Below are 13,029 nucleotides of genomic sequence, written 5' to 3' on the forward strand. Positions count from 1 at the left end.
CCACCCAGGCGCCCCAATCCTTTCATTTTAATGCTCTCGATTTGCAAGATGGCCATTGGTTCGGTGGAGGGCAGGCAATGATGGTCCCTGGGTTAACACATTAGGCATATGGGGCTAGAGTCTGATTCATGGTTTATTGATTGTTATCTGTCATCAGTACACCCAGTGGACAGAGCCTAAAATGCAATTATGGCTGGGATAAAACATAGTCCAAGTTATTGACAAGGCAAACCATCATTTCGTTACCCCATCTTTACTGGTATTCTCACCAAGAACATTTTCACACCTACACAATTCAATGGTGACTGTTTCATTAATATGTATACTCTGTGATCCAACCCAACTTATTTTCCAACTGCCATTCAGATAGAGATAAAAAAGCTTGGTCTTCTTTGGTCTTTTAAAAGAACTGCGTCCCCTTCCACTCCCCCACCCGGAATACAGAGTTGGGTAACTGTTATTTGTTCTAACGGTGCAATTACTTAAAAATGGTGCTCTGAAAAGAAGAAACTAGATGCACAGCAATTAAAAAATCAGTATTTTGGGGCGCCTGGGTGGCGCAGTCGGTTAAGCGTCCGACTTCAGCCAGGTCACGATCTCGCGGTCCGTGAGTTCGAGCCCCGCGTCGGGCTCTGGGCGGATGGCTCGGAGCCTGGAGCCTGTTTCCGATTCTGTGTCTCCCTCTCTCTCTGCCCCTCCCCCGTTCATGCTCTGTCTCTCTCTGTCCCAAAAATAAATAAAAACGTTGAAAAAAAAATTAAAAAAAAATCAGTATTTTATTTTACTTTATTTATTTATTTAGTTAGTTAGTTAGTTAGTTAGTTAGTTCTGAGAGAGCGAGAGAGACCAACCACAATTGGGCAGGGGCAGAAAGAGAAGCAGACAGAGAATCCCAAGCAGGCTCCATGCTGTCAGCACAGAGCCTGATGTGGGTCTCCATCTCACAAACCATGAGTTCATGACCTGAGCCCAAATCAAGTGTCGGACACTTAACCAACTGAGCCATCCAGGCGCCCCAATTAACAAATATTTATGAAGCACCTGCTATGTGTTCAACACTATGACTTTTAGAATGTGTCCACTCTCAAGGGGGCTTGTGATTTTGGAGAGAAGACTAGATTGAATGCATGACTGAACCAACACCACCATATAAAATATAATCTATATGTTACTAAAGTACTGAGTACTAAAAGGTATGCTTCAGACAAGAGTATTCCCGTCCAAATTCAGCAAGGAGGAAGCTCAGCAATGGCCCATAGTAGTCTGGGCTCAGGATCATTATTTAACCAGCAAGGATGATTCAAAAGATTGGCCATTTTGGTGTGGCATGGAAAGAATCCCCTCCATGTGCCTGCACAGTGTGGTCCAGAGACACCTGAGGCTGGGATATAACTTATGGCTGCTGGAGTTTCTGTCTAGGGGGCCTCAGAGAACTGTCTACCAGTGCTGGGAGTGTTGGGGTAAGTGATGACCCCAGATTCACTTCTGAACTGACCGTGGTTTTGGAGCCGAATTGGAGCCCCATATGGTAATAGCATGGGAAGTGAATTGCATTGACTTAATTCTCATCAAATGCTCCACTGGCCATTGGATTTAGAGGGTATTAAGGCTGAGTAAAGGAAACTCATCTATCAGGGTTAGGCCAGTTTGTCTTAGCTACTGGGTAAACTTCAGTGCTTCCCCAGAGAATGTTCCCTGGTGGACAATATCATTAGGCTTTTCAGCACAGAATGGAAAACTGTTTTCCCAAAGCCAGCGGGAGTAGCAAAGCAAACTGAAGGCAAAGGTTTCCACCCACAAGTGTCTGAGAAAATTCTGTCTTCAATGAGGTGGTAATGATGTGTGCAGAGCTGCAGGAGGGGTGGAGAGGGGTGAGGAATGGGGCAGGGGAGCACCAAAGAACGTCTCTGTGAATCTCAGCAGACCTTTCTAGTTGCGCCATTTTCTTTTCTTTACACTGCCCTCTCTCCTTGAATTGCCAGCTCACTTACCTTCGAGTGTATTGGGTTTGAGTTTTAAAGGGCTTTACGTAGACAATCGGACGAAGGGTCTCTCAGAGGGACTCTTCTCTTTGCTGGTAAACTGGGGAAAATACTGTCATGACCCAGCAACCCTATAGTGTCTTAGAACTGGGGAGGGGCCACTGAGTTAGGGGAGGACGGGGCAGGGACAAATAAAGCTCTGGGTGGTGGGAGACAGCTTAGATCAGAGCCGAAGATGGGTGGTGGACAAGTGGCTTCCCTCAGCATCATCTGTGGGTTATCTACAGGTCCTGCATGTTATCTACAGGTCCCTGGACAGTAACCAAGGGAAGCTGGCAAGCACTTGGGTAAGGCCAGGGCTCCCAAGAGTGCTGTAGAGTTTCTAACAGAGGGAGGACCACTCCCACCTTGGAGAGGAATAAGGACGCGAGTGGGAGTCCTTGGGAGGCCAGGAAGCAGGGGTAGAAAAGAACGCCACATGGTGAGCCATCTTGAGGGAGCCAATTCAAAAAAGCGGGGCATTCGTGGTGTCAGCAACAGGGGCTTGCCTGTTTCCTACATGAGTTACTGAATATGTTTCTCTATATTAGTTCAAATTAATTAAACTCCTAAACAGATCTCTCTGCCAAAAAGGCTTCCAAGATAGGTGCCTGGAGAAAGTTCAATGCAATGGTCATTCCCAGTTTGAGCACACAGAGACAATGGGTACGACTCCCAGATCGCTCAGTCTGGCCCCTTCATGGTTGAACTAGCACAGAAGGCACACCACACCCCTCCAGAGTTGTTTTGTTTTTTTTTTTCTTAAAAAAAAAAAAAGTCTCAGGAAGTAGATGTTTTTAGTTAGAAGAAGAATCAAGTACAAAGAAGAAATTAGCAACCACCCATAAGATGTTATCCATATCTTAATCCCCTAGTCTTTCTAGCACGGGACAGACACGATTTTGAAAACCTAACTTTATACAAAATCCAGTGCCATTTCATCATTCACAAAAAATGACAACTCAATATCTCAGCAAGATATGTTGATCCTTGTTTTTTCACGTTAGACTCCCTGCCCCTGAAACAACCTTTTAAAAATGTTTTTTTGGGGGCCGTACAGTTCTATCAATTTTAACACGTGGATGTGTTCCTGGAACCCCCACTACAATTAAGATACAGAACAGTTTGAGCAGCCCAAAAAACTAATTTATAGTCACACCCTCCCCAGGCCTCAACCCCTGGCAACCGCTGATGTGTTCTCCATCCCTTCAGTTTTTTTTTTTTTTTTTCTTTTTAAGAATGTTATACAAACAGAATCCTATAGATTTTAACCCTTTGAAACTGGCTCCTTTCACTCAGTATAATGCCTTTGAGATTCATCCAGTTGTGGCGCGAATCAAAGTTGTGGCACAAATCATTCCTTTTTCTCGCTAAGCAGTATTCCATCGTGTGGACGCACAACAATTTGTTGATCAATCCTCCTGTTTCTAGCCTGGGGCAATTATGAACGGAGCTGCTGAAAGCATTTGTGGACGGGCTTTTGTGTGAATGCATATTTTCATTTCTCTAGGGTACGTTCCCAGAAGTGGGATGGCAGGGCGGTAAGGTTTCTGTAGAAGCAGATGTATCAACACCCCCGTAGTGGATTCAGATTCACACCATGCCCAGAAACCTCTGAATGTGACCTTATTTGGAAATGGAGTCTATGCAAATAGAATTAGTTAAGGATTGCTATGGACTGATATTTGTGATTCTACCGTTCCTGGCCCAAAATTCCTCTGTTGAAACCTAATGCCCCATGGGATGATGTTAGGAGGTGGGCTTTGGGGAAGTGATTCGGTCATGAGGGTGGGGCCCTCATAAACGGACTAGTGCTCTGCAAAAAAGACCCCACAACGCTCCCTAGACTCTTCTACCATGTGAGCTTACAGGAAGAAGCTGCGGCCTGCAACTCAGAATTCAACCTAATGGTTGGGTTCTGAACCCACTCTTACCCTGGATCTCCTGCCTCCAGACCGTGAAATGAATTTCTGTTGTTTATAAAGTTCCCGGTCCGTGGACTGAAAACGATCTTGGATTTAGGATGGCCCCTAAATCCCGTTGACTAGTGAGACAGAGAAACACATGAGGAGATCATATAAAGCCAGGCAGAGATAGAAGTGATGCTGTTGCAAACCAGGGAATGCCTGGAGCCACCAGAAGCTGGAAGAAGCAAGGAAAAAGTGGCCTGTGGTGATCTCGGACAATGGTTCACTCTTCACTTGACCCTGAAGACCAGACAAAAATCATGCAAATCAAGAAGTTCAAATCTTCGTGTTCGCTTTAAGAACACACGTGACACTGCGCAGGCCCTCACGGAGTATGCATCTCTGAAAAGCCACCAATATCTGAAAGATGTCACTTCACAGAAGCAGTGTGTGGCACTTTGTCACTACAACTGGTGGAGCCGGTAGGTGTGCCCAGACCAAAGAGTGGGGCTTGGACACAGGGTCGGTGGCCCAAAAGGAGGGCTGAATTTTTAGTGCACCTGCTTAAAAATGCAGAGAGTCATGCTGAACTTAAGGGTTTAGATGTAGATTCTCTGGTCATTGAGCACATCCTGGTGAACAAAGCCCCCAAGATGTGGGATAGAATTTACAGGGCTCATGGTCGGATTAATCCATATATGAGCTCTTCCTGCCATATGGAGACGATCCTTACCGAAAAAGAGCAGATTTTCCCTAAACCAGAAGAGGAAGTTGCACAGAAGAAAAAGATATCCCAGAAGAAACTGAAGAAACAAATTTATGACCCGGGAGTAAATTCTGCGTAAAATAAATGCAAATAAAAGTAACAAAAAGAAAAAAAGAAAAAGAAAAAGAAGCAAGGAAAGATTCTTCCCCAGAACCTTCATAAGGGAGCAAGGCCTTGGCCCACGCTTTGATCTCAGACTTCTGGACTCCATAATTTGAGGGAATACATTTCTGCTGTAATCTCAAGCCACCCAGTCTGTGGTCATTGGTTATGGCTGCCCTAGGACACTAATACAACTGTCTGCTCTTTGGGGGGGAGTGGGGGGAAGGGGTAGATCTCTTTCCTTTCTCAAGTTCAAGATGAAACTCCCTGGAGTTGAAAAAGCTGGCTTTCCAAGAGGCCTCGCTGTTCTGAACTTCCATGACTGAAGGCAATCAGGCCTTCTTTGTTCTGTTATTAAATGTGTGCGGTCAGTAGAAAAAGGTTAGAAAATGAAAAGCAAATCTGAGCACAGGAAGTGTGGACGTCAGACTAGTGACAAAGACTCACCCCCTTTCACCCAACTTTCACCCTTGGGTCCTCTTTTTGACTAGGCCTCACCTCGGTCTCTGTTCTTGGAGGGTTTAGTCTTTTTGTTTAGCAAGAAGCCTGTTGGGTACGTTTAGGGAGAAATCTCCTATTCTTGCTATCACCCTGGCTTGCCTTCAGCGAGAATCCCCCTTCCATTCACTGACCCCTATCCTGCTCCTTGGCTGTCGATCCCCGCTAGTCTTTCTTGTGCTCACGGTGGAGCCCATCTCTCTCCCCTACGACAAACACCCGTTCCAGAGGTCCCCCTGAATGAGGCTGCCTTACCATCTTTAACAAGTGTCAGGAGTAATTTTTTCTTCAGCATTGGCCAGAAATTGGGAGGAGATTTTCCTTTTCCTTTCTCCACCCACCTCGAAGGTTGCAGAAAATTCAACAGGGACAGTAACCTGACGACAGCAGTACGGAAGAGACAAGGGCACTGCTCATCGGTGAAGTTCAAAATAAAAAGCCGTTGGTAAACGCACCTGGGGAATGAGGACATCAGAGAGAAGAAACTGGGAAGGATGCCTGGGAACGTGGCAGGGTGGAGATCCAAGGGTAAAAGAACCTAACAAAGCAGAAATGAATTCATAGTGTGATCCCCCTGAGAGAAAGGACACTTCTTTCTATTCCAGGGTATGTCTAGAAACAGCTCTGGCAAACCGGTGGAGGGCTGAGAACCACTCTGTGCCGTGACCTGAAGTCCCACGCAAGGAGCAACGGTGAACCCCAGCTCATTTGGGTGAGATGAAAATGTGACAAAGAAGGTTCAACAGACAGTAATCAAAGTGACATAGTGACCGATGAGAAAAAGATTCTGATTGGAAAAACACCGTTCTAATAATGTGCTCCGGGTCATAGCAACTAATTAAGAAAAGGGCAGAAAAAGACATTCAAGCGATGCAGAAGGCCGTTCACAAATGCTCGGACACAATTCATTTACTAAAAAGGCTTTAGTAGCACAAAAACGCTTCTAAGCTATGGTTCCCGGGGCAGCTGGAACAAGGCTCTTTTCATAAACTTGGGCTAATTTCGGCACAGAGCAGCCTCAATCCGAATTCTTCCTCTGGGCCACAGCCTCCTTTGGACACACAGACGGTGCCATGCGATCAGGCCAACACCGCACACGGGCACCTGGGTCGGTGGATGGTTTCCCCGCAGTATGATCAATAATGCTTCCTAAAATAGGTCTCAGAAGCTGAGCTTAAAATAGTTTCAATTTCTCCCAGTTCCTTCTTATTTCAATTCACAGGGTGGTCTCTGGGAACTAGAGCTGATGGTTTTCTCTGAAGTTAACAAATTGATATTTCGCCTGGAAGCCGCCACGGGCTCGCTTTGGGCCAGCCTTCAGGAGCCCCAGTGTTTGGGGGTTCGCCCCATCAAGGTGACTCTGATCCCCTGTCCTTCCCTGAACCTTTTTTTGAGCCTCAACAATGAATCCTTTGCACAAAGTGGCAGAGTTCCTGACAGAGAAAAATGACTAGTACCTGCCTTTGCCCTCAGAAGCTACCAGCTCGGCCTTGAGGGAAGAGAATAAAAGCAGCGGAGACAGATGGCTTGCTGAAGCCCGCGTGGTGGGGTGGCCACACTGGGAAGTCAAGACACAATGGGGAGAGCTGGGAGACGGCTGCCAGCAGCTCAGCTCTAGAGGCCAGAGAGTTTCCGCTTCTTGTTCGCCAAACAAGCGTCCCTGAGGTACTTCAGGGCCTTGTGTCTCCTTCCAGCTCATTCCTGGCGTGCCTCTCTGGGCCAAACAATGGAATGGGCATCAGCCCAAAACCGCTTCAGAATCATGATAGATTGCATCTACTGTCAGAAAAAACAAAATAAAGGAACAAATTGTTACATTTGCCTGGTAGGTTGTGTTTTGTTTGGTTTTCCCTTCTGCGGGATTCATTCTAAATACCTCTCGAGGCAAAGTTGGGGAACTGTGCAAGGCCTCCTGGCTGAGCTCCACGGGTGGGCCCCAGGCAGCCAACCGGAAGGCTCCAGAAGGATTGCTCCAGGACTGGATAAGAGAGACATGGGCCAGCAGGTGGGAGACGGTTAGCTTCCCAAGCTCTTCCCAAGGTGGTGCATGATTAGGCCTGACGCCCCCAAAGGGGCACGTCGCTGCTGCTTTCCGTCGCTGGGCAGGGAGCACTTTGCCCTCTGCTGTGTCTTTCCTGCCCTGACAGGCCAGCGCAGGGGTCAACTTTGGACTGTCCGTGATGTCATTCCTGTAGTAACAACCTTTTCTCTTTTTTCCTTAGCATAATACTTCTTTATTATGGGAAACAGAGGAAGAAAATTCCATAGAGAGGTAATACAGCACCACAATGGCAAGCCCGGATCCCAGCGTCAGCAGACCTGGGTTTGTGGTCGGGCTCTGCTGCTTGGCTGGGTGACCTGTAGCAGGATACTGAAGACAGCCGGACCTCATTTTTCTCATCCGTAAAGTAAAGCATCACCAGATCTTTCCTCTTGGGGTAGCGGTGAGGGATCAATGACATAAAGCAGGCAAAGCCCGCTTCATTTTGACCTGGCCTTGCTCTGTGAAAAAAAGCCCACAAGGCTGACACTTTGAAAGTCTGAATCGCATTTCATTATATTCCTGTAATATAAATGAAACCGTCTTCCTGCTGTTAACTCTTTAAGATCATTCCTTCCCCCCCAACTTTTTGTCCCCTTTCCCACACCATTGATAATGCTACAGGGAACGCCTGTGATAAAATGTTAATCTTTGATTGCTAAGAACCTAATGAATCTCCTCAATAACCCCACCATTTTCCCGGAATTCCAGACCTTTTGGTATCAACTGACTGTTGGACACCTATCTCTGGTTTTACTCAAAATTAAATATGAAAACTACATTTACCATCCCCATCCCTACTCTCGGTTCTAGGGTTTGAGTCTGCTCTTCCGTGGTCCTTGAATCACCCAGAATAGAAACTTGGGTGTCATTCTAAGCTCTTACTTCTTCCTTGTCCTCACATCTGCTCAGGCGCTAAGTTTGATTAACTCACTGCTTCTGTATTTCACCAATCTATCTCCTTCTATTCTCTGTTCACCTGGAGGAATGCAGGACCTCATAACTTCCTCCCCACCCCCCCCCTTTTTTTTAAAAACAAGCTCTATGTTCAACATGGGGCTCAAACTCATGACCATGACCAGGAGTCGCATCCTCTACCCACTGAGCCAGCCAGGTGCTGCTAACTTTCTATCTTTTGAGACTCTGGTTTCCACAATCCATTCATCCATTTGTCCATCCGTCCATCCATCCATCCATCCATCCATCCATCCATCCATCCATCCATCCAATCCATCCAGGCCTCCACCATCCCGTCTATCGGAAGGGGAACAGAATATGCCACCCCAAAATATGCCATTTCATTTTGAATTAAAGTTACTTGAGGGACGCCTGGGTGGCTCAGTCGGGTAAGCATCTGACTTCAGTTCAGGTCATGATCTCATGGTTTGTGGGTTCGAGCTCTGCGTCTGGGCTCTGTGCAGACAGCTCAGAGCCTGGAGCCTGTCTCTTGTCTCCCTCTGATCCTTCCCCGCTTGCTCTCTGTCTCAAATATAAATATTTAAAGAAAAAAAAAGTTACTTGAGAGACAGCCAGTTCAAGAAGCACACTGTGACCCTTCTTCGTCCCCCTGAAAGCAGGAGATAAATGTCCCAGGTGAAAGGCACCTTCCTTGTACTAGGAGGGTAGATGGCATCCTTACCACCAGAAGCAGGGAAGGTAGAGAGCCAAGAGGCTGTATAAACACACTTGTTACTTCCACTAACTTACTGCTCCAAGCCTAAACCCCTTTATCTGGTCAATGTTTTCACAAATCTACTGTTTTCTTTGTCTAAAAGGTAGACAAGCCCCCGCACTGGTCATTTCTTTGAGTCCCATATTTGTATAGGGTTCCCGTGCATACGAAATTAAATTTGTTTTGCTTCTGTCTTAAATTTGTCTTCTGTCCATTATTAGGTCAAAGAACTTAGAAGGAAGGAAGGGAAAATTTTCCATCCCTACACATCTATCTATCCATCCACACGCTCCCCTGTGAGTTTTCTTCCCAATATGTTAGAATGGTTTCTTCATCACAGTTCAGGGGTCAAAACATCTGGTCCCACTCTGGGTCCCACGGCTTAGCAATTGTGTGTTCCTACAACCCCTCGAGGTCCCCATATCGTCATCTGGAAGTCAACGCTCTATGCGTCCTGCCCCCTCACTGGGCCATCAGAACCAGATGAGACAATGGATGTGAAGGTGCATCTCAAAATGCTCCAAAAGGCTACACAAATGTCTGGCATTAGTACACCTGCGTCCACCTATCAATTCACACTGCCCGGACTGTCCTTTCTGTCTTCATGGCTCCAGGCGTGCCCTCCTCCCCATGATAAGCATCCGGTTTTCTAACTCACTGTTTCAACCTTCCACACCCCGGGTCTTCCTCCTCCTCCCTACCTGACTCACACCAACTCATCTTTCCAGTTCACGGCCTCTGCCAAGTCTTCCGATTACTGAAGCCACAGTACGCGTAGTGAACAATGAATTCATTTTGGGGGGTGACATCTGGTTGTGGTTCAGTTCTTGGGTTCCCAGAGATCCCAATGCGTGGCTTCCTGGTGGACTTCCCAGGGGGAGACTACCACTAAATAAGTAGTTTGTCTCAGCTGTTGCTACTTCTGTTCCATCAGAAGGTCACAAATCATTAACACTCACGGAAAGGTGGCACAGTTATCTTTCAGCTTCGGGCCTCTGAGGTCTCTTCAACTAAAGTCAAATCTAACAAGTGGCAACAGGTTCATTGCGATTTTTGTCTTAAAAACTACTTATCAAGCTGGAGAACCCAGGGTACATGTCCTGGTTGTATCAGCTTGGAGAGCGAGCTGGCCGTGGAAGATGAAATCAACTTGACAGGTGACAGCAAAAGTTTTGCAATTCACTGAATTCTGCAGATCTGGACAAGCAGCATCTCAATGACTCCAGCAAAAAGACGGTCACTGCCTAGGTCCCAGAAGGTGCCCCAGCACTATGAGCACATGCGGCCCCAGGGTAGTGGGGGCTATGCTACACAATTGATGTATATCATTCACCTGTGCCTCTCTCTGGCATGAAAGCCTCCTACGTAATCAAACCTAACGTTTTGCTGTTGCCAAACTGAACTGTTGGACCATCAATTCGAGTTTTCATTTTTTTTAAATGTTTATTTATTTTTGAGAGAGAGTGCACGCAGGGAGGGGCAGACAGAGAGGAGACACAGAATCCGAAGCAGGCGCCAGGCTCTGAGCCATCAGCACAGAGCCCGACGCGGGGCTCGAACCCACAAACCGTGAGATCATGACCTGAGCCGAAGTTGGACGCTTAACTGACTGAGCCACCCAGGCGCCCCCATCAACTCTTGAGTTTTAACACTGGCATTTGTTAGCTGTTAGTCCATCCATTTTGTTGTCGGCCAGTGGAGGACTATCCTGTTAACTAGAAAGTAGTAGCGGATGTCAAAGTTTAGGAGAAAAATTGTGACGGAGAAAAAGAAAAACAGAAAAAACTCATCGGTGAAATTTCCTTCTTTTTGCAAATTACGAAAAATGATTGCAACATTTGATTTTAGGGGCTGAATCCCTTGGATCAAAGAATAGTTTGAGCCTCAGGCCTCAGTACCAAGGACAGTAAGAGCCTGAGGGGCAACCTAAGATCTTGCACAGAACAGTCCCTTCCAGCATGTTCTAAATAGCCCTTCCTGCTCTTTCTTGTGGACACAAATCTGGGAAATCTTGCTAAAATGCAGGTTCTGGTTCAGTGGCTCTGATGTAGAACCTGAGATTCTATCTAAGAAGCTCCCAGGTGGTGCTGTGCTGAAGTTTCTATAAACATCTGATATTGGGGGCCTTTAAGTTGAGGCAGGGAGTATGGAATAAAGAAACTGCAGGGGAAAATAGTGGTCGGATGGAATTCTATTCCGGCAATGGAAGCCACTGTGAAATTTTCTGATTTGGGCTCTACACGGATCCCGTCAGACAACTCTATGGGAGGTGGGTTTAGTGAGACTGTTCTAGAAAAGAGAGAAGGATGTCATCTAGGGTAACAGCAGTTGGAATGGAGAAAAACAAGATGGATGGAATAGTGAGGAGGTAAAACCATCCAAATAGAATTCCCAAGCTCAGCAACATGGGTACATAAGGCAAATGGAGGGAGTTTGGTCTTTTTTTCCCTAATCCAGTCAGACCCATTTCTCCTCTGAACAATCCTGTTACGGATTCGTCAGCAATCTGCACAAGCAAGAGGCCAGTCTAGAAGTCCACTGTTGCCCTTGCTTTGGGATTCTTCCTGCTCTCTCTCAGGTGACTTTACAGACCAAGTGGCCATCACACCTCCAGTGCTGGGAGAACACGTCAGCCTGAGCCTTGGCTGACACCAACCCTTCACACCGGTGCCACGCAGCTCTGCAATGAACGCAGCTTGGAAAATGGAAGGAGGCCAGAGTCTTCTCAAAGGCCAGAAAACAAAACACAGGGAAGCCATCCATACGTGTTGGGGAAAGGACATTTTGAGAGTCCACAAAGACCCAACATTGCTGTTACAGAATTCCTGCAAGGGGCGCCTGGGTGGCTGATTTCGGTGATTTCGGCTTGGATCGTGATCCTAGCGTCATGGGATCAAGTCCTGAGTTGGGCTCTGCACTGCGTGTGGAGCCTGCTTGGAATCCTCTCCTTCTCCCTCTTCCTCTCTCACAAAAACAATATAAATAAATAAAAGAAAAAAAAAAAAAAGAATTTCTGCCAGAGATGCAGGTCTGAATCTAATCATGAGAACACAGTTAGGAAAACCCAAGAATGAGGAACATTCACAAAACACGGCCTGTGTTTCTTTTCAACTGTCAGTGTCACCAAAGACAGAGAAAGCTGAGGAAAGACCTCCAGACTACAGGAAATAGCAACTAAATGTAGCGTGTGTGCCTGTGTTGAGACATGAACCTGAAGGTTTTTATTTTTGTTCACTATAAAAGTCATCGTTGGGACAACTGGCGAAATGTAAATATGAGTCCGTATCAGAAAATAGCATTGCATCACTGTTACATTTCCAGAATTTAATCATTGCACTATGGTTACGTAAGGGAAAGTCCTTGTCCTCCCCCCACCGTGTTTATTTACTTATTTTTGAGAGAGAGAAAGAGAAAGGGTACGCGAGAGGGGCAGAGAGAGACAGAGGGAGAGAGAGAGAATCCCAAGAAGGCTCCACGCTGTCAGCACAGGGCTCAAACTCATGAACTCTGAGATCAAGAGTCGCATGCTCCAACCAGGTACCCCAGGGAAAGTCCTTATTGCTAAGACCGCACACTTATGTATTTTAAGGGTGAGGGGTCATGATGTCCCCGACTTACTCTCTAAAGGATTCTGGAAAAAAAGTGAAGTGTTAATATTTATACATAGAGAGAGACTAAGCAGATGTGGAAAAATGTTAACAATGGGTGAATCTAGAATCACTCGCAACTGCTCTGTAGGTTTGAAAGTTTTTTAACTAAAAAAGAAGAAGGTTTAAGAGAGGGTCACAAGAAATTGTTTGCTGGTTTGGAGAAAGCGGCTAAGATGCCAGAGGCAACTTCTGAACTGGGAAACTGGGCACCTCTTCGATTCTCGAGAGTTACTTGCGACAGAGGATGTCCCGCCCATCGGGGCTGCTCAGAGATTGGGGGTGCCCTGAGACTGGGGGTGGGCAGCCCTAACGTCTCTTGGAAAATGCCGCCTAGGCACGGTTTCATCTTCAAGCTCCTGGGGCTGACTACCT

At 46.5% G+C, this 13,029-nt stretch overlaps 1 protein-coding gene across 7 annotated transcripts in view; it reads right to left on the minus strand.

Moving 5' to 3' along the window:
- Positions 1-13,029, minus strand: part of PITPNC1 (phosphatidylinositol transfer protein cytoplasmic 1) — a 270,127-nt gene that overhangs the window by 53,312 nt on the left and 203,786 nt on the right. The gene's annotated exons all lie outside the window — the stretch shown is intronic.

This window comes from Puma concolor, chromosome E1 (assembly GCF_028749965.1).
Source record: "Puma concolor isolate L17-30 chromosome E1, mPumCon1.1.hap2, whole genome shotgun sequence".
Lineage (NCBI taxonomy): Eukaryota > Metazoa > Chordata > Mammalia > Carnivora > Felidae > Puma > Puma concolor.